Source organism: Solanum pennellii, chromosome 2, assembly GCF_001406875.1.
Source record: "Solanum pennellii chromosome 2, SPENNV200".
Classification (NCBI taxonomy): Eukaryota; Viridiplantae; Streptophyta; class Magnoliopsida; order Solanales; family Solanaceae; genus Solanum; species Solanum pennellii.
Window position 1 is genome coordinate 53,090,330 of NC_028638.1, and position 20,968 is coordinate 53,111,297.

General features: G+C 35.0%; 2 long non-coding RNA genes across 93 annotated transcripts in view; both read right to left on the reverse strand.

Annotated features, from left to right (window-relative positions):
• Nucleotides 1-604: 604 nt before the first annotated feature.
• LOC107010573 lies at nt 605-13,229 on the reverse strand. Of its 43 annotated transcripts, XR_003576415.1 has the most exons (24): nt 13,037-13,227; nt 12,315-12,453; nt 11,775-11,838; nt 11,097-11,551; nt 10,767-10,962; nt 10,551-10,670; nt 10,354-10,449; nt 10,191-10,286; nt 9,334-9,422; nt 8,483-8,606; nt 7,859-8,349; nt 7,717-7,767; nt 7,390-7,646; nt 7,163-7,299; nt 6,440-6,696; nt 6,337-6,350; nt 5,721-6,160; nt 5,342-5,469; nt 5,010-5,113; nt 4,893-4,941; nt 2,832-2,938; nt 1,718-1,780; nt 1,272-1,323; nt 605-875 (listed from the first exon to the last, which is right to left on the reverse strand). It is a non-coding gene; the product is annotated as an uncharacterized LOC107010573 (long non-coding RNA). The 43 variants fall into 43 exon arrangements; XR_003576412.1 differs by adding an exon at nt 11,929-12,099 and having other exon boundaries at nt 7,390-8,349; nt 11,789-11,838; nt 13,037-13,229; XR_003576402.1 differs by adding an exon at nt 11,929-12,099 and having other exon boundaries at nt 7,390-8,349; nt 13,037-13,229.
• A 461-nt stretch (nt 13,230-13,690) lies between these two features.
• LOC107010566 overlaps nt 13,691-20,968 on the reverse strand; it is a 61,086-nt gene continuing 53,808 nt past the window's right edge. For 44 of the 50 annotated variants that reach the window (XR_003576360.1, XR_003576359.1, XR_003576344.1 and 41 more), the window contains 5 exons: nt 17,729-20,769; nt 15,602-16,620; nt 15,388-15,452; nt 14,440-14,565; nt 13,691-14,217 (listed from right to left, as the gene is read on the reverse strand). This is a non-coding gene — a long non-coding RNA (uncharacterized LOC107010566). The remainder of the gene's footprint in view (nt 14,218-14,439; nt 14,566-15,387; nt 15,453-15,601; nt 16,621-17,728; nt 20,770-20,968) is intronic. The other 6 variants (XR_003576370.1, XR_003576363.1, XR_003576356.1 and 3 more) reach the window with 6 other exon arrangements.

The window sequence follows — 20,968 nt, forward strand, 5'->3', positions numbered from 1 at the left end:
ATTTTTGGTTAGGATAAAAGTTTTGAAAAATATTTTCTAAATTAATTCATTTTCTTTCAAATTAAGAAAAATAATTTTTCTTAAAAAATTAAGAAAAATATTTTTTAAAACTCTTCTCCAATTTCAAATTATATTTTTATTGGAAAAAAATCAATTTTAAAGAAATATTTTTAATTTCAAAATTTTATTTTTTCACCTGATCCCTGACTCTCCCACCGGCCAGCCCCTAAACCCACCCCCTCCCCAAAAAATTGATTTTGCATTTTAAAAATATTTGCAACTTCAAATTTTTATTTTTAAACTCCTAACCCCCTCCCAACCTCCAACCCCCAAAAAGGTAATTTTATTTTTTAAAAATACTATCAACTTCAAAATTTTATTTTTTCACTCCTCCCCCTCCTCTGCCCCCAACCACTACCCCACCCCCACCACGCCAAAAAAATAATAATTTTAATTTTAAAAAGTATTTTCGATCTACTTCGCTGCTCAATGTCAGAAACACTGTCAGAACTCGTAGCTATGTTATTAAGTAATTTTTGTATTGGTTCTTAAGAAACAAATATTGAATTGAAACCTGCATTACGAAGGTCAAGGAAAACAAACACACCATAAAAGGAAAGCATCCAATTTAGTAAATGTTAACCAAGGATTAGTTTCCCGTTTTTCTTTGTCAGGACAACATACTGAAATACTGAAGGACCTGCAAATTAAACAGTGGTTTTTAAAGAAACAAACTGTAGAAAAGATAACTTATCACGTCTCTTTATCCTGAAAGCTTGCATTCAATTTATTAAGGGAGCTCGAATGAATTCCAACCATTGGACAACAGCGGCAAGGAGAAGAAAAAGCACGTGTGCAAAGGCAGGTCATCCTCACTGCAAGCAAATGAACAAAATCTAAGAAACCAGACAGGAATTATCCTTGAGTTAGCCGGTGTATCAAAGGCGAACCCCTTTCAATATCAATAATTTTGAAGGAGACACTGGGATGTGCAAGGGAGATTCTTTGTTGAGACTCTTCCGGAAAATGAAAGACCCGATTTGGACTTCAACAATATATATTCAAACTAAAAGATCAATCAGATGAGTACGCTTTAGAAGTAAACTAGACAGGAAATATCCTCAGAGGAAATCCTACTCCACGAACCTAACATGGAAATTTTCTCATGCAGAGAACCCAAGTTGACAATAGGGACAGTAATTAGTCACCCGTGAGCACACTAACAAACGAAAAGATGTCATTAATAATACGCAATGTTCTCCTAAACATACCATCATTTGCAGTCCAACGCAGATATTTCCTTAAATGCAATTTTCGACTCACCTGAAAACACAATGGAATCTGCTTCAACTCCTCAACAATGAGGAACATTCGGAAGACAACAATGCATCAGCATACATAATTGCACCTACGAAAATATATAAATAAATGGAATGACAATATCAAGAATCAATCCATCAATTATGCTTCACCAAAATTAGTTAGCCTGCCATATTGATCTTCATTCCTCTGTATCTGTTCCACTCTATCCATATCGGAGTTATTGTTCCAACACAATTGAACACAAAGCGAACAGGAATAAAGAAAATTATCTTAAATCACTTTTTGTTTCAATTCCCTGTTCTTTCTCTTTATCATATGTGGGGGTGTGGGTGGAGGCGAGAGCATCAAGGTAGCTCCAGATTCATAAATTAAAAAGTAACTTATTCCTGCAAACCTTGTTTTTTCAAGACCTGATTCACTGATAGGGTACTGTTGATGATCCATCTGCATCAGCAAGCTGTCGGTTGCAAAGACATTATTTAGACAACATGACATGGCACTTAAACAAAAACTTAAGCAAGATTCTATAAGAAAGATTTAGAGTTAAATGAAGGAGTAAAATATGAGAGCTAGCTAGTGTTGATGGACTAAACCCTTAAATATATTCTTACAGATCCACATCAGTTAGATTAATGTACAAAATACAAGAAACCTGTATTATCAAGAAAACAATTATATCTGATGAAACACAAGCAAGAGAATCTTGTTAGCTAGTGGCTATTTCCTAAAACATGAATGATGTCATGAGTACTTTTCCAAATAAGTTGGAAGCTATGCAAGCTTCAAGGCCCTATAATTCAAAAAGAGAAGAAAAAAAAATCCCAGAAGTAACAATTCATGATTCACTCGCTACAATCAACCCAATTACAGCATAAAATGGACCTTAAGTGACAATGTGCACAAATGACACTTGAAAGCCTTAATCCCTCTAAAATCCTTCTTGCATTCAACAAGATGGAGCACATAACTGATATAAACTGTGCTATTGATACCTCAGAATGGAACAACTACCCTGCTTTGTTTTCCACGCTTAAGACAGGCATATATCCTTGAGAGGTAGGAAAAGGAATGCTAAAGAAAATAACCTTAAAGTGTAGTAAAAGGTTCCAGAATGTAGGTGAGAGCAATCTCTTCCAGCCCAATTCTTATGTCCTATTAGTTGATGTCACTGCCTAAACTTGTCTTAACAACTACAATCAATACTATATTACCTTTCCCTTAAAAATTGATTTGCATATGGTTTACATGTACTTAACATTTTGAATGTATAATATGACGAGACAAGTATTAGAGAATGTTACTGCAAGAAATGAGACAGATGTTGGTTGCTTGGGAATCAGATTTAAGTTCCCACTTTAACCAAAACATACAACTTCATGCTAGAGTTAGGTTAAACTTCAATGAATGTTGCAAAATTTAGTGGAATGGAATTTCAGGTAAATGGCAATTTTATCAAGTTCCATAGACTAGTTGTGATGAAAATCTAATCAATTAACTGTGTAACTTACCTCGTAAATAATCTTGAAGCTTGAGAATGAATGTTGCAGATCTAACCCCAGTTTTGAATTTGGTTAGCATAGTTGTGTAATAATTGGTAACCAGTTTCAGGCATGGTCTACAAAAGTTGATAAAAGACTTGTTAGAATAGGAATAGGTTTATACAATCCTAATGGAATAGAAATAGGTTTATATAATCCTATTAGAATAGGAATATGTTTATACAATCCAATTAGAATAGGAATACGTTTATACAATCCTATTAGAATAGTAATATGTTTATACAATCCCATTAGAATAGGAATAGAAATACTAAATAGTATCCTACTTGGTAAAGGATTGTATTCTAGGGTCTATAAAAAGGGTCTGAATGTAATAATGTAGGCACAATAACAATTCAATAATATTCTTTTCCTATATTTCTCACATGGTATGAGAGCCTCTATGATCTTCGTAGAAAATCAAAGAGCTTCCGCGGCCGGCGGGCGGCTATTATTCATATATGCCGCCCGTCCGGCCAATGATTATGTTAGAAAAAGTTGGGTCATTGTGAATCTTTCTGGTGACTATTTTCTCATAGCTAATTTGTGTAAGCACCGCGCCATCACTCCGGTGACTACTTTCTTATATCTAATTTATGTAGCAAATGTGCCATCATTCTGGTGACTACTTTTTCATATTTAAATTGTGTAGCAACGTGTCATCATTCTAATAACTACTTTTTCATATTCAATTTGTGTAGCACCGTCCTATCATTCCGGTGAATAAGTTTTCATATTAAATTTTTGTCTAACCATGACATCCTTCTGGTGACTCTTTTTTTTGCATGTCTTATCTGCGTAGCACCGTGCATCTATCCGAATTACTTTTCATATTTAATTTGTGTAGTACCGTGAATCTTTTTCCGAACTACTTTCTCATGTGTCTTTTCGGTGACTCCTCAGATTTGATTTGCGTAGTCCCATTCGTCTTTCCGGTGACTCCTCAAATTTGATTTGCGTAGATATGTACCATCATTCCAGTCCTACCAACATAATTTCTCTTTTTCATTACTCACATAATTTCTCTTTTTCAGTAGTGTTGTGCCACATTCCGACCCTACCCATATTGTTTCTCTTTTTCAATGGGATCGTTCCATCAATTCAAACTATCCTATATAATTTCTATTTTCTAGTTGGGTCATGACATCATTCCGACCCTACCCATATAATTTTATTTCTTACATTGTGACCACTTTTAGACACCAAATCTCATACTCCGGCATATGAGCATGTTTCGGCCAATTTTTTTGGTTGACTTGTTTAATATCAACTCATCTATTGATTCCAACATGATCCATATACTTTATACTAGGTTTTGAGCACTTTGTTGCACGGGGGAGTTTAGTAGTCTTATATGTCGATTATGTGAGTCATTCTATGGTTTGAAGCAGTCTTTGCAGGTGTGGTTCAACACTGAAATTTTATCTGGCTTTACTAACATTATGCATCAAATCCAGTATTTAATGAGAAGCCAAGCACATCTCACATTGAGATTGACTGTCAATTTTGTGAAGTCAACTGATCAACTTGCGGATATCTCATCAGGCCTCTCATCGGTCCTCGTGTTAATTACATTTGTAACAAGCTAGGCACATGAATTGCTGAGGGGGAGTGTTAGAAAAGGAATAGGTTTATACAATCATATTGGAATAGAAATAGATTTATACAATCATATTAGAATAGGAATATGTTTATACAATCCTATTAGAAAAGGAATAGGAATACTAAATAGTATCCTACTAGGTAAAGGATTTTATTCTAGGGTCTATTAAAAGAGTCAAAAAGTAATAATGTAGATACAACAACAATTCAATAATATTTTTTCCGTATATAAGAGTTTTAAGTCTCCCCCCACAAGCCAAGCAGCACAAGGAAAATCCATTTCAAATTAGATGACCATAAACTTACTGAATCTTGCTCAAAATCAAGATAGGTTGTCGTCCTCTTTTGTCCAGATAGGACCTAATAATTCACTAAGTTACACACACTACATTGAAATGACACATCAATGAGTTATTAGGCAATCATTACCTACTCAAGCAGTTCTTCAAAACGAATGAATTCACTCATCTGCAGCATGCTGTACAACATGACAATTAGTGTAATGTTCAAAGATAATAATCATTGACTATGTAAAAAGGGACTCACGTTCATTTTGTCATGGGCCTCACTTTCTACATAAGAATATACACTCCCAGACGATCACAATGTGATGGAACAAAAGATAAAGCACCCTATGACACTCTCCATTTCTTCAGAAATATCACAAAATTGCAATAAAGAAGAGTAAGACATTATTTGGTTAAAGTATTAGTCATGCAGGGAATGTTTACGGTGATAATAATGTAAAAACTGCTAAGTGATAAATAATAATGTAGGGATCCTAACACGGGGAATAATAAACGAGTTATGCTATGCAGGGACTATCTACTATAAAGAGATTTTGCCTGTAAATACTCATCCGTTACGGGAATTCGAACCTTAAGAGAAATGCGCCACAAATGACACTTGAAAGGCTTAAACCCTCAAAAATCCTTCTTGCTTTCAACAAGATGCAGCACATAACTGATATAAACTGTTATTGATACCTCAGAATGGAGCAAGAAACCTGAGAAGAAGTGCTCGTCAGGAGTTGTTTTCCACATGTAGACAGGCATATATCATTCAGAGGGAGGAATATGAATGTTGAAGAGAATAAGCTATAAAGTGTCGTAAAAGGTTTGAGAATGTAGGTGAGCAACTAATCCTGTATTAACAACTACAACACCTTTCACTTCTAGGACTGATTTGCAAATGGTTTACATGTACTTAACTTCTTGAGTGTATAATATGACAAAGACAAGTATTAGAGAATGTTACCGCAAGAAGTGTGACAGATGTTGGCAGCTTGTGAATCAGAATCAAGTCCTGCTTTAACCAAACCAAAACATATTAACTTCATGCTCAGAGTTAGACTTCACAATAGCACACTCAGGATATGGTGGCAGAGGAGACAGTCTCAACTAAAAGATGGCAGGCCAGAACCATATTTTTCAGCAATCTGTTTAAAGAAATCGATAAGATGATCATATCAGGCTTCTGTGCAAAGAACAGCTCCACATAAATGCTTTCCTTCTCACATGCATCAGTCATCACATTTGAATCTTATGAAGTTCAAGAGACTCCCCAAAATGAGGCATCCCCTGTTGATCTGCCAGCTACAATTGTTTAAGACTCCTCTAATCCAGAACCTAACAGGCAGTCTGATTTATAACTGGATCTAGCTGAAGCACTGAATTTGTTATCCAGTAAATCATCCTCTGTAGGTAAAGCATTAGATGTAAGGGGGTGCGCAGAGTTTGTGGATTTTCGTTCTCCAAANACTACCAAGTAAAACTCAAGTAAAACAGTGCCAAGAAAAGAGACAAGTTAGTAGACTTATGGGTTTATATCTATCTTAATGGATACTACCAAGTAAAACTCAAAAGAACTTTACCTTTAAATGCCGTCCTGCAAACAGTGCCAAGAACAAAGACCAAGTTAGTAGGTTTATACCTATCCTAATGGATACTACCAACTAAAACTCAAAAAAACTTTACCTTCAAAACCTTACGTCCATTCAGCCTCCCATGAGTTTTAGAAACAACTACCAAATTTAGAATCTTTGACTTGAAAATACGTTCTTCTTGATCCAAGACGCATGCTACCACCCATATGCGCTTTTGAAACCTGTGAACATGGTCTATAGATAATAGTAAATGTTAACCAAATCTGAACTTCTTATCCACCAGTTGGAGAACTTTGGCACCGTCTAGGCAAGTTTTATCAATGGTAGACTCTCTGTTCCAGTACCACTCTGCATCTCATATTGGAAAAGGTAATAATCCATCATTTTAGCAGAATAGAGAAGAAGTAAGAAAAACATCTGAGATATAGTTTAACTATTCAACTGTAATCTATGGATGGAAGTCCCTCCATTTTGTCCAAAAATCTAAGAAACATTGAGTTTTTGTTGGTGCAAATTCTGAAAAGTTGAATAAAAAATGTCAAGCATGACAGTTCTATTACAAGATCACAAAATAAGCAAGATGGAATATGAAAGAGACCGTGTCCTAGGAGACTTAGAAAGACACATCATAATCTCTAATGCTTTCATGATTAATAAGAACGCAGTCTAAGATAATCTTGAAAAGTGGGTTAAACAAATGAATCTAATTAACTGAAAGAGAGAACACATCTGTGAGTTACTAACATATTTGTTTGAGATAATATCAGAAAGAAACCCAACCCTCCCAAGAAATTTGATAACATTAGTACATTACCTTACAGGAGAGAATACACTGTCACCACAACTTGGGGTGGAAGATTGATCACATTGATGGGATGACTGCTGTGGTCTGTGGAAGCTCAGAGCAGATAGCTTCTGCAGAATGATGCAATCTCCTTACAGTTCTAGTTTCTGAACGATGGACAAGAACATTAATTAAATGTACACATTTCCTGTCATCATTGATTATTTAACACAAACAAGAACTAACAGACAAATTACCTGGCATGAGTGGCACATCATAAACTTCTTCTTGCCTTAATATTTCTATTTCCTGCTGCTTTTCTTGTAGATTCACTTGTGGCAAAATGGAGGGGGAGCTGAATGACATCTTATACACTTCTTACTTCTAATCTAAGCTCATCTGTCTTACCTCGATTTCTAGCATCAATCCATTTATACGAGTCCACATCCACACTAGAGGAGATCATAGCTCGTGGTATCAAATAATTCTTAAGATTTTTTTGATGATCCATCTCCTGAGATTTTTTTCATCATGAGAATGTACATGTAACAAATCATCTCAATCATAACACAACTCAGAAGCACCTGAACGATAAACATCTCATAGATCCAGTCCTTCTATACTGCGCATATCCTCTTTAGAACAAACATAAAAATTTCACCATTATAGTTACCAGTTTCCAAAAAAAAAAAATTCACCATTATCAAAAGACGGTCCATCATGTACCAGCCTTTTGTGCAAAGAACAGCTCTGCATAAATTCCTTCTCTTATGCATCACATTTGAACTGTCATCAAGTTCAAGAGACTTCCTAAAGAGGACAATACTTTGTTGATCCGGCAGCTACAATTGTCTCAGACTCATCCTTCAACCTAACAGGAAGTCTGATTTATAGCTGAAGCATTGAATTTATTAACCAGAAAGCTGCTATCCAATAAATTATCCTCTGTAGGTAAAACATTAGATTGAAGGGGTTGCCGCAGAGCTTCTGAATTTCCAGTTTACACCAACTGTGCGATAAGCAAGAGACTAACTTGAACTTTCTATCTGACTGAGGAATCCAGACTCAGGGATCACGCTTTTCAGAAGCACTTCCTCACAGAATATTCTGCAAAGATCCAATCTCTCTCCTGACAGTGCACACTCCAATCAGTTTCTTTGGCTGCATGGAAGGAGATCCAGTGTAGCTCAGGTATATCTCTTAATTCACAGGTATATCTGCAAAGAGGAGCAGGGAATGGAATAGCAACAGATGAGGAGGATACTTCAACAACTATATTCTTATCTAGGTTTCCAAAAGTAGCTTGAGAGAAAAGAAAGTGATAAATGTTGATACTGCAATTGCTCTCACCGGCAGAATTACTTTAAGTCTAGAGAATCCCGACTGTATACTCAATAAAGAGGAGAACCACACCTTACCCACCTGACCTTTTTTTTTTTCACATGGCGATAAGTCAAACCACTCCTCTCTTAACCTACATATGGTACACAAAGTAGAAATTCCAAATAAGTGGTGACCAGCACTTTTAACAAATAACATGGCATTGAAGTCAATAGCTTCCTATCCGGTACATAGCAAAATGTCTACAGAATCAGACAATGTAATCAGTTGAAACAAAATTCAGTAACCCTAAAAAGTGCAGAGTTCTCAAATTTGATCTAGTGCATGGTCTGCAGTCGAACTAAGAGGAACCAAACACAGTCCTCTGCTTACATTGCTCCCACTTCCTCCACTAATCAAAGAAAAACAAGAATTTCGTCACTTCCTCAGAGCCTATTCTAGCTTTTCCTTAATCCCTTCATTCTAATTAATGATTTCTAGTAATTATTAGAACTATTAAAACATTACAGTAGTGCTCAATGTTCAAATGAAGTTACTTCCTCTAGGATCCAAATCATTAATATATATTATTCTCCTCTAACACTTCAAAGAAGAGAAAGATAATAACTCACTAACTCTAACTGGAAGGAGGTAAGTTGATACCTTTTGAAACAAAGGGTACATAAAAAAGTATACTTGAAAGCTCTTGAGTCTCTAGAATAATGCCAAAGATCAACAGTGTTAGCATATTTAATAGGTCAAAGCTGTGTTTGCAACCTCCAGAGCCGAAGAATGAAGATCAACCTAAATTTTTTGGTAAGCTCTATTTTTTTCTGAAAAAAAGAATTTTTTTTTTGTGAATTAAGATGGCCAAGATTTACCTACAATTTTCAAACTCCTGAGAAGATGAGCCACCCCTCAGCTACCCTGATCCAACTGAAAATCATATACAGCTGGATGTCACAATCTCCTAATATAACAAGGATCCAAGAAGATTGATTTAACAAATATCAAAATTTACGAAAATTGATGTAAACTTGTAAAAGAAAAGGACTGCAAAATTCATTTAAAGGGAAGCAGAAATGATTAGGTAAGCATATAACAGGAGTCTAAGTCATAAATGCCAACAAAAATCACACCTAAATTCCACAGAGATCTTTAAAGGCTCCAAAGTCAAATCATATAAAGTTTATCTAGGGCAGTTTAGGTTCAAGAAAAACAGTGAATATGCTCAATGTCAGAAACACTGTTCAAACTCGTAATCCATCTCGTAAAACAGAAAGTACAACTTCAGGTGACCATTCAAAAGAAAGTACAACTTCGGGTGATGCTTCAAAAGAAAGTACAACTTTATATGATCATCCAAAAGAAGATGCAACTTCAGATGATTCTTCAAAAGAAGGTACAACTTCAGATGATCTTTCAAAAGAAGGTACAACTTCAGATGATCCTTCAAAAGAAAGTACACAACTTCAGGTGATGAAGTAAAATAATAAATCAAGGACAACTTTCTGCACATCAAAATTCATTAGATCAATGTCAAAGAAATTAAAACTTATCATTGTTGCCATCCACCCATACATAGCAAAATAGAATTTGAAAGAGGCTACGTGGCCTAGGAGACTTAGAAAAAGACAATGTAATACCTAATGCTTCATGATCAGTAATAACGCAGTCTAAGATAATCTTAAAAAGTGGGTGAAACAAATGAAGCCAATTAACTGAAACATGCACTAACCTGAACAAATGGCAGGAACGGTTTACCCTATTTTTACTCCCCATCGCGTGGACTTGTGCATTCCCCTTTACCTTGTAATTTGTTATTTCAGATGTACTAAAAACATGCACTAGAAAAGTTCAGCTCTTACTCAGGTCAGGAACACATGGCAGGAATGGTTTACCTTCTTTTGACTCCCCATCGCGCGTACTTGTACACTCCCCTTGAGCTTGAGAATTTGCTATTCCAGATATTAACAAGTTCCATTTTCACACTAGGCCTGAAGAGAGAAACATCAGGTTGTTTGAGTAACCAACATATTTTTTATTGAGATAATATCAGAAAGATACCTAACCCTCCCAAGAAATTTGATATCATTACCTTACATCGTGATACCCCGTCACCACAACTTGAAGTGGAAGATTGATCACACTGATGGTATGACTGCTGTGGAAGCTCCGAGCAGATAGCTTCTGCAGATGATGCAGTCTCCTTACAGGTCTAGTTTCAGCATGATGGAAAAGAATATCAATTAGTTGCCCACATTTTCTGTGATCATTGATTACTAACATAAACAAGCACTAAAGGACAACTTACCTGGCATGAGTATCACATCATGAACAGTCTTCTTATTATTATTCTTGCTGCCTTTCTTGAAGACAAACTCTTGGCAAAGAACTTCTCTCCATCTGTTTTTCCTAGATTCTGCAAAAATACAATCTCTCTCCTGACAGTGCACTCTCCAGTGTAGCTTTCCAACTCTTTTTTTTAATCTCACAATTCACAGGTGTATCTGAAAAGAGGAGCAGGGAATGGAATAGCAACAGATGAGGAGGATACTTCAACAACTATATTCTTATCTAGGTTTTCCAAAAGTAGCTTGAGAGAAAAGAAAGTGATAAATGTTGATACTGCAATTGCTCTCACCGGCAGATTTACTTTAAGTCTAGAGAATCGCGACAGTATACACAATAAAGAGAAGAACCACACCTGCATATATGGAAGACAAAATTACCTACCAAAGTGATCTGTTTCAGTTGCACTGCACTACATAACTCATGCCTCACACAGGATAATCTCTCCAAAAGGAAATTCCAGCTTGCTAACCGATGCTATTTATGCCACAAGCACGCAGAAAGTGTCAACCACTTGCTACTGCACTGCCCAGCTGCCTCACACCTATGGAATATGTTTTGTTGTTTTTTTGGCATTTCTTTGGTCATGCCTTTCTCTGTTAGGGATGCTCTTGAAAGTTGGAATTCACGGGATGTTGACAAAGCCACCAAGAGTATGTCGATGATGATCCCTGGTGTTATCTTCTGGTGTTTATGGACAGAGAGGAACAAAAGATGTTTCGATGGAATTTCAACTTCTAGAAATCTCTGGCAAGGCAGATGTCTAGTTAGCCTTTTTAGTTGGTCCAAACTGACCCCTGTAAATAATTTAGAACTCTTCTTGGATTTTCTTAGCTCTATAGCTTAGGAAGAGGCTACAAATCCTTTTTTTGTGAGCTTAAATGATCTATCCTTGTAAAGCTTGCATCTTTTTGATGCCTTGAAATGAATCTACTTACTTCATCAAAAAAAAAGAAGAGAAGAACCAGACCTTCGCCACCTGACCTTTTTGTTTCTTTTCTCATGATGTTAAGTCAAACCGCTACTCTCTTAACCTACATATGGTACACAAAGTAAAAATTCCGAGCAAGTGATGACCAGCGCTTTTAACAAATAACATGGCATTGAAGTCAGTAAATTCCTACCCAGTTCATAGCAAAATGTCGACAGAATCCGAAAACGTAATCAGTTGAAACAAAATTCAGTAACCCTAAAAAGTGCAACAGTTCTCAAGTTTGATCTAGTGCATGGTCTGCAGTCGGAAACTACGAGGAACCAAACAAAATCCTCTGCTTACATTTCTCCCACTTCCTCCACTAATCAAAGAAAAATAAGAATTTTGTCACTTCCTCAGAGCCTATTCTAACTTTTCCTTAATCCCCTATTAGAACATTAGAGTAGTGTTCAATGTTCAAATGAAGATACTTCCTCTAGCATCCAAATCATTAATATATATTATTCTCTTTTAATAATTCAAAGAAGAGAAAGATAATAACTCAGTAATTTTAACCTGGAGGAGGTAAGTTAATACCTTTTGAAACAAAGGGTACATAAAAAGGTATCCTCGAAAGCTCTTGAGTCTCTAGAATAATGCCAAAGATCAACAGTGTTAGCATATTTGATACGTCAAAGCTGCATTTGCAACCTCCAGAGCTAGGGCTTTATTTTTTCTGAAAAACATAATTTTTTCTTGTGAACAAATTTCAACTCAACTTCAGCTAGAACAAATAACCAAAACATCTAGTGATCAACATACCAGTTTTCCCAATTACAAGTAAAGCCATAAAATAATAAATATAAGAACATTTGTAAAAAGACATTAATGAACACAAACCGCCTATCAGTTGAGTAATGCATGCAATCCTATGACTACAACGACCATTCCGTACATCATAGAAAATCGGCATCAAGAACATCAATACACTATCTTTAAAAGTTGTGTGAGTATAGACTTCACAACATTCAATTCCTAGGTGGTACATGCGGCTGTTGGAAACCAACTCCTCAACAACTCTTCTGATAAACAGCCTCACGCATTTTCTTGAATTTCTTGATATTTGCAATGTCAATAGTATATTCTTGAAAATAACAATTTCATTATTTCCAGTAAATATGCATTAAGAATAACTTTAAAAAGATCCATGAGTTCTTGATTTTTTCTTAAAAAGAATGCAGGCAAGAATTCAAAGAAAATCTGACATTGTCACAAAACAGTTAATGGAGGAAAGAAGCAGATACATGGAGAAAATTAACTTAGGGCTCAGAGTTTTGATTCGTATTCTAAGGCGGCGGCATACTCTGGCGCCGGAATGCGCCGCCGGTAGTCGGATGAAGTTCCGGCTTTCTGTTGAGCATGACTTACACAATGCCCAGGTAGCGTATTTTATAGCTTTCTAACACGTGTTTTTTAAGAAATAAACGCGTAAAAACAAAAAGTATTTTTTCCTTTTTTTGGTTTCCAAAAACTTAGTTAATACATAATTTATACTTTAAACTTTTGTAAATTTTTATTCTAAACATATTTATTTTAATAAAAAAAAGTCTATTCCATTAATAATGTGAAATTTCTTATCATCCTATATAACTTATTTAACTTGTGCAATTTTTATAGATTGATTTAAAATATAAAATTTATAATTCAAAATTTTAATCTATAAATATAAAATTATGAATTAATATTATTTAATAAATTTTTTAAAAATTAAATATAAAATTTAGCCGAAAGTATATAGATTTCCTTCCCCTACCCTAAAAAATTTATTTTTCGAATTTGTAGTCGAAGTGTCCCGTTTCAAACTTCTAACCATTCTTAACGCAAGTATATATTTTTTAATCATCATAAAATACACCAAAAACTGAGGTAAACATACAATATGTGCACCTAAATAATTTGTAAAGAAAAGACGGTAGAAGAGCACTACTTAATACTTACAAAGGCAAGAACATACAGACCACAACAGAGAGCAAAAGGCAACAAGAAGAGATCAAGGAGAAACAAAAGCCTACACTGGCCTCAGGTTCATTGCCTGTTAAGGCTTCTTCAAGCAATGATTGGGATTTGGAAAAAGTCAGTACAACCCATACCTAATTCTGCTGCTAACAACACTAACTACAACACTTCCACATATTGCTATCTTTTAATGCCTTCCAAGAAAGTGTTATCAAGATATGGTGAAACTGTTGAGTAATGTATGCTATCCTATAGGACTACAACAATGAACAATCATTCAAACATCATAGTTGTCGGGCAAAGGAAATTATGAACAGCAGTATCAGTAAAATAGAAAAGATGATGTCAGATCAACATTTTGCCAAAAACAGACCACCATTTCCTTTTCCCATAACCACCAGTCCATCTCGTGAAACTGCAGATCCTTCAAAAGAAAGTACAACTTCAGATGATCCTTCAGAAGAAAGTGCAAAGTCAGATGATACTGCAAAAGAAAGTACAAATTTAGATGATCATTCAGGAGAAAGTTAGATCATCCTTCAAAAGAAAGTACAACTTCAGATAATCTTTCAAAAGAAGGGTAAGACTTCAAATGATCCTTCAAAAGAAAGTACAACTTCAGACGATGAACTAATATAATAAATTGAGCAGAACTTTCCGCACATCAAATGCATATTAGATCAATGTCAAAGAAACTAATACTTACCATTGTCATCAAATACCTAGAGCAGGAGATCCCAGAGGCTCGCTCGGAAAGGCTGCTATACCTTTTCACTTAACTCTACTCTAGTAGACGCTAGACTCACTATAGTAGTCCCTCTGGCTGCTCTTGCTGAAATCATACATTAGTCCAGCGTGAGACTAAGAAAGAGAGATGTGCCTAAGATTCCATGTAAGCAAACTGTGCACGCCTTAGAGGAAAGATGTTCACAATTTAACATGTAATAACAAACATATCACTGAAAAAGAACAGTCTTACAAGAAAGTAAATATCACGGAAAAAAAGAAAGTGTTGTGATATAAGAATATTCATTTGGAAAAAAAAATACTTATGATACTAGAATGGAGCATCATACTAGGAGTAGAAAAGGTCTATAAATTTTCATATAAAGCATATGCCCTGGTGATCAGAAGTAGCAAACAAAGGAACATAAGAATTCATTGAAGAGTCTCACTGCTGTCTTTTGTGAAACTAGGTCTATGCGATTAAACTTGCATAAAAGCACGACTTGACATATTCTCAGCAGCCCATCACTATTGATCCTCAAAACATTAACAAAATCAGAAAAAACATAATTTCCCACTCTTACTTGACACAATTTTCAACTTTTAAGAAACAATCTAAATCAAAAAGTCTAGACCATGTTCATTTCAAAGAAGAAAAGAAGTGTAGACCATGCAAAAGAAAATGACCACTGAGGGTGAATACACAAGTCTGCCCAACCGAGTATCTTCATTCAAAATAGTACAAGTCAGAACTTCTTAAAATCAAAGTACTTAATTTTATTTAGAGTTGTGCAAGTGAGGCCTTCAACAAGAAAAACTCCACATCTTTCCATTCAATGGCTTCATAAATCAATTATAATAGAACCAATAAGAACACTACTAATAGCTATCATGACTTCACAATTCAATTATATAAAAGGTTATTAACCTCCATGCCGCAACCATTTTCATAAGGCCAGCATCTTCAAATTGCTGCATCATATCAGGATTCAACTGCAAAGCACAGGATAAGTTTTTAGCATGTATTCCTTACTACGTATATCACATCTTATGGTCCACATATAATCATTAAACCAGACCACAGTTCTAAATTAAAAGAAAAAAAAAAGTGTTGAACATCATATCTTGATGGTGCCTCTCACCTACAAAGCTCCGGCTGCCAAATCTGAGAAAAGATATAGTTCTGCCACTGGGCAAGTTCAATAGGAGAAGTTCTCCAAAATGGCTTCAGATCAAGATACAGTCAATGCAGTGAGGTTAGAGGAAAGGAAGTACTTAGAGTTTTGCGGATTTAGAACCTTTGACTTGGAAATACGTTCTTATCAGTTTTTGGAAGGCATCTATTTTTGCACTGTAATTAGCAGCAGTCATATGGAGTATGTTCTTATCAGTTTTTGGAATTACCTGGGTCATGCCAAATAGTATCAAAGAAGCCTATGAGAGCTGGTGTTAGTGGAGAGTTGGGAAACCCATCAAAAAAACATGGCACATGGTGCCTGCTGCTATCTTTTAGTGTATCTGGGATGAAAGGAATTGTAGATGTTTTGATGGGATTTCAATTCCTAACCACATTCTTAAATCCAACTGTTTAGTCTACTTATATAGTTGATTCAACCGGGCCATGTGACCACTGTTGATCTTTTCTTGGTTTTATCTGTTCTTTAGTTATTGAGTAAATTCTTGCACAGAAGCAGACCCCTTCTTTTTGCTGTAATATTTTACCTTGCATCTTCTTGATGCCTTCTAATGAAATCACCTTACTTCATTAAAAAAAATATGTTCTTCTTGATCCAAGACACATGCTACCACCCATATGCGCTTTTGAACCCTGTGAACCTGGTCTACAGATTAATATAGCCGCTGCTAAAATGAGACCTAAAATACATGAAGATCATGAGGGAAATTCGTGATGAAGGGAAAGTATCAGAACTTAATTTCCGGCATAAAAATTACACAAGGACTGTGGGTGTTGGTATCAAACTCTGTACTGTTCGCATCTTGCAACCCAAGAATGAATCTAGCATACCCGATCCCAGCAATTTGCATGCCTAGACATATGCCCAGGTAAGGAATCCTGTTTTCAGGGCATATTTGGCAGCAAGCATTTACCCTCCACACGTCTATCACCAAATCCGTCTGGAAATAAAACAGCAGCCTCCCCCTATTAACAGATGACTCGATCAAACATCACAAGAGTACATAAGATTAAGTAGGGGTACTAAAGAGTAAGCTTCGCTATCATATAAAGTCGAATTTCCTTTATACAAAGGTCAATGAAAACAAAAACACTGTGCAAAACAAAGATAACGATATAGTAAATTGTCAACCAAATATAAGTCTTCCGATTTCTTTTGCCAGAACANTAAGTGGACGCAGAAATACTGAAGGACCTGCAAATTCAAACAGGTTGTTACAGAAACAAAGTCTAGAAAAGATAACTTATGACATCCCTTAAACATTAAGACCTGAAATGTATCCTGAGAGCTTGAATGAACCATCACTTGAATTCAATTTGTTAAGGGAACTCAGAGGGATGCCAAACCCGTTGGACAATAGAGGCATCAGAGAAGGAGAAGCACGTGTGCAAAGTATGTCATCCTCACTGCACACAAACTTACAAAATCGAAGGAACCAGAAGGAAATATGCTGTGGTATAACAGAGAATGACCAGTAAACATTGGCACGAACAAAGATCAAGTAAGTAGTTCTACTCCTAAGTCCTATCCTGATGAATCCTACAACCTAAAACTCAAAAGAACTTCACCTGAAAAACTTAATGGCTGGTGTAAAGCAAGCATACGAAACTACAGTTCATTGGCCAGACAACATACCAGTTTTCCAAATTACAAGTAAAACCACAAAATTATATTGAAATACACCAATAAACACAAACCGCCAAACAGCATATCAAGTGAGTAATGCATGCAATCCTATAGACTACAACAATCAATCCAATTTATGAACATCATAATTGTTGGGCAAAAGAAATTATGTACAGCAGCATGAATACAATAGGAAAGATGATGTCAGCATCAAGAATATCTTTCCATTCAATTCCTCAACAACCCTTGTGAAAATTTACTCTCAAACAACCCTTGTGAAAACTAAACAGACTCGGGCATTTTCTTAAAAAAAGTAAAAACAAATTCTTAAACATCTTCAACATACACTACAAAAATAACAACAGAAATTTTTGGAAAAAGAAAAGATTTCTTGAACTTCAAAAAAACAACAAGTTCTTGATTTTTTTCTTAAAAAGCAAATCTTACATTGTAACATAACAGTTAATGGATGTAACATAACAGTTAATGGATGGAAGAAGCTATAGATGCAAGAAAATCATTTTAGGGTTTATGATTTTGATTCGTCACCGGTAGCATACCGGTGGCATACTCTGCGCCGGCGTGTGTAGCGTTCTTCAGTTCTAAATTGCGTCTGTAGCGTCTATTTAAAGCTTTCTAAGACGCGCTTTGAGAAAATAAAAGGACGCGGAAAAAAACATGAAAACTACTCTAATTAATAATTTATTTATTTATTTATTTTAATAAAAAAATAAGCCCTACTCCAGTCTCCCTTGATAATAAAAAGAAATTAATAAAAGAGTCTACATGATTTTTAAAAAAAAACTATTACTTTGATATTTAACTTGTACAATTTTGATTGGTTAATTTAAAATATAAAATTTACGATCAAAATTTAATCCTTTCATATAAAATTATAAATTATTTCTTGTCTTACAATAGTTGTCCACGAATGACTTGTTGCACTCCTTAAAAAATAATAAAACAATAAATAATAGAGATAATATCGATATATCCATTGATTTTATTAAATTTAATATTTTAAAATGTGTTGGATGATAAATAGTATTTAATTAGAAGGGTAAAATAAACACAAAAAGTAAATTATATCTATATATTTTTAAAAAAAATTGAACTAGTATTGATGGACAACTATTTTTAATATACAGGTTTGGACGGAGAGATATATATAGTACTCCGTATACTATATTTCCCTTCATCGATCCACCAAAAAAAAAAAACTATAAATGTCTTTCATGAATACTAAGACATGTCCCTAGATCGGATAATTGAAAAAATTATAAAGTTTATATATTGACCAACCAAGAATATCTCTATATAAGATTCTTTGCGATAAAATCAAATCAATACCAAACGTTCATGCAATAAATAAATGAGAGTACTAGAAATAATAGAAATTATGGGGCTGTATAACATAACAACTGTTCATCATTGAAGATCCAAAAAAGCCTCTATGAAATATTAAAAACATGCATTTGAAGGCAATCAAGAAAATCAAACCCCCACAACCTGTGAAATTATAAATCTTTACTGCAGGAAAGGGGAGGGGATAAATAGACATTTTATTTAAATTTTCAAGAAATTATTCCCAACATAGAAAGTTAAGTTATACAAACAATGTGTTTGTGATTGCAATATAAAAGCACCAATATATGGAATCTCTACAGCACCTTATCCATTATGGTTTTCGCTCCTTCCATTCCATGTTAGAGAATGCTGCAGATTTCTCCATATCTAAGCTCGCAAACTTCCAAAAACTCTTGAATTTAAACCAAACAGACAACATCATCAAAAATCACCTTGTTTATCCGTTTTATATTTATACATACATTTTTGTAAAGATTACTTCAATTACAACCAATCACCATTTCGGATTGCGTGAACAATCAAACTCTTAAGTTAGAAAAGTCAATTTTTAAAACTCTAACCAAATGCCACCCAAGTAGTTTACCTTAACTTGGCGATGAATAGATTCCAGGAAGCAATGATCTCATAGAGTTGCTTAAAGTGTAAACAACTAAACATTTGTCTCCATTTTTGAATAAGTTGTTGATGTAGGGGAAATTCAAATGGAAAACTAGTAGAAGTGAATACCAAAAGTTCGCCTAAAGATGACGTTTAACGGGGAAAAAACGTATAAAAGCACAATCTTTCAGAGTTTCGCATGAAGCCTTCAGGTTCATATCCTCCAGTTCTTGTTTATGCATAATCAAAAGAAAAATGAGAGGAGGAATAAAATAAAGGCGTTAATTGAGGCAGTAACGTTAAACAGGGGAGTTTATTCAGAGAACATGACACGGCATTTAAGCAAGAACATAAGCAAGATTCCACAATACAAAGATTAGACTTTAATCAAATGAAGGAGTGAAATATGAGAGCTAGTAGGTGTCAATGGACTTAACCTGTTGAAGAAATTCTAACATGCCCACATCTGTTAAACTCACACCCAAAATACACGGAACCTGTATTATCAAGAAACAAACATTTTCTTATAAAACACATGAAAAAGAATCTTTTTAGATATTGTGCTTTCAACAAGGAGCACAGAACTGATATAAACTGTGGTATTGATACCTCAGAATAGAACAACTAGACTGAGAAGAAGTGTTAGTCATGCTTTGGTTTTCTACCACTTAGAACTGGCATATATCCTTCAGAGGGAGGAACAGGAATGCTAAAGAGAACAAGCTTTAAAGTGAAGTAAAAGGTTCGGAATGTAGGTGAGCAGTCCCTCCAAACCCTTCTGTATTCACTACACAATGTTAGCTTTATTCCCAATAATCCATAATCCCACTTCGTACTCCTAATAGTTGATGTCACTTCCTAATCTTGTATTAACAACTACAGTCTATGTTACCTTTCCCTTGTAAGACTGATTTGCAAATGGCTTACATGTACTTAACTTCATGAATGTATAAAAAAATTGAACTTTGCGATGCCAAAACACCATTTGCTCAAAAGCTTTGAAACCCAGTATGGCTGTGCCAGCATCAGTTTGCCTATGAGACAGAAGAAAGACCAAAAAATGGAACTTTTCCCAAAATCTCATAGACCCACCTGAAGTGCCGTTGTTTGAGTTCTTTACCTCGACATCGAAGGATGAAAACCTCCAAATCTTCATTGTGTATAAATCAGAGCAGAGTGAGCAATAAGAATAAGAAAAGAAGTAGTGCATACATAATATCACGAAAGGGTGGTTCGGTGAGGGGCGGCAAAGAAACTGAACTCTGCCCAGTCAAAAAACGAATCAGCTCAAAAGATTAGGAACCTGTCATGGCTGCATGTATCATTTAGCCTTATGAGACAGAGAATAAACACCATGAATAGAACTTTCTTTAAAATCTCACAGACCCACGTGAGATGCCATGCCAAGCAATAGTTTTTCAGCTCAAAAGAGAACATGCTTGATTATCATTTTGAGTTATACCTGAGAGAGTAATAACAATAAGAAAAGTGGAAAATCATGTGCAATCCAAGAACCAAAAGATCTGTAAAAATTTTTTTAAATATCTTAAGTTAGAACTCTCAAGATTCAAGAGGAAATTCAAACGTATCAAACTTTNATCATGTGCAATCCAAGAACCAAAAGATCTGTAAAAAATTTTTTAAATATCTTAAGTTAGAACTCTCAAGATTCAAGAGGAAATTCAAACGTATCAAACTTTATAATGAGAACTAGTTAGTGTA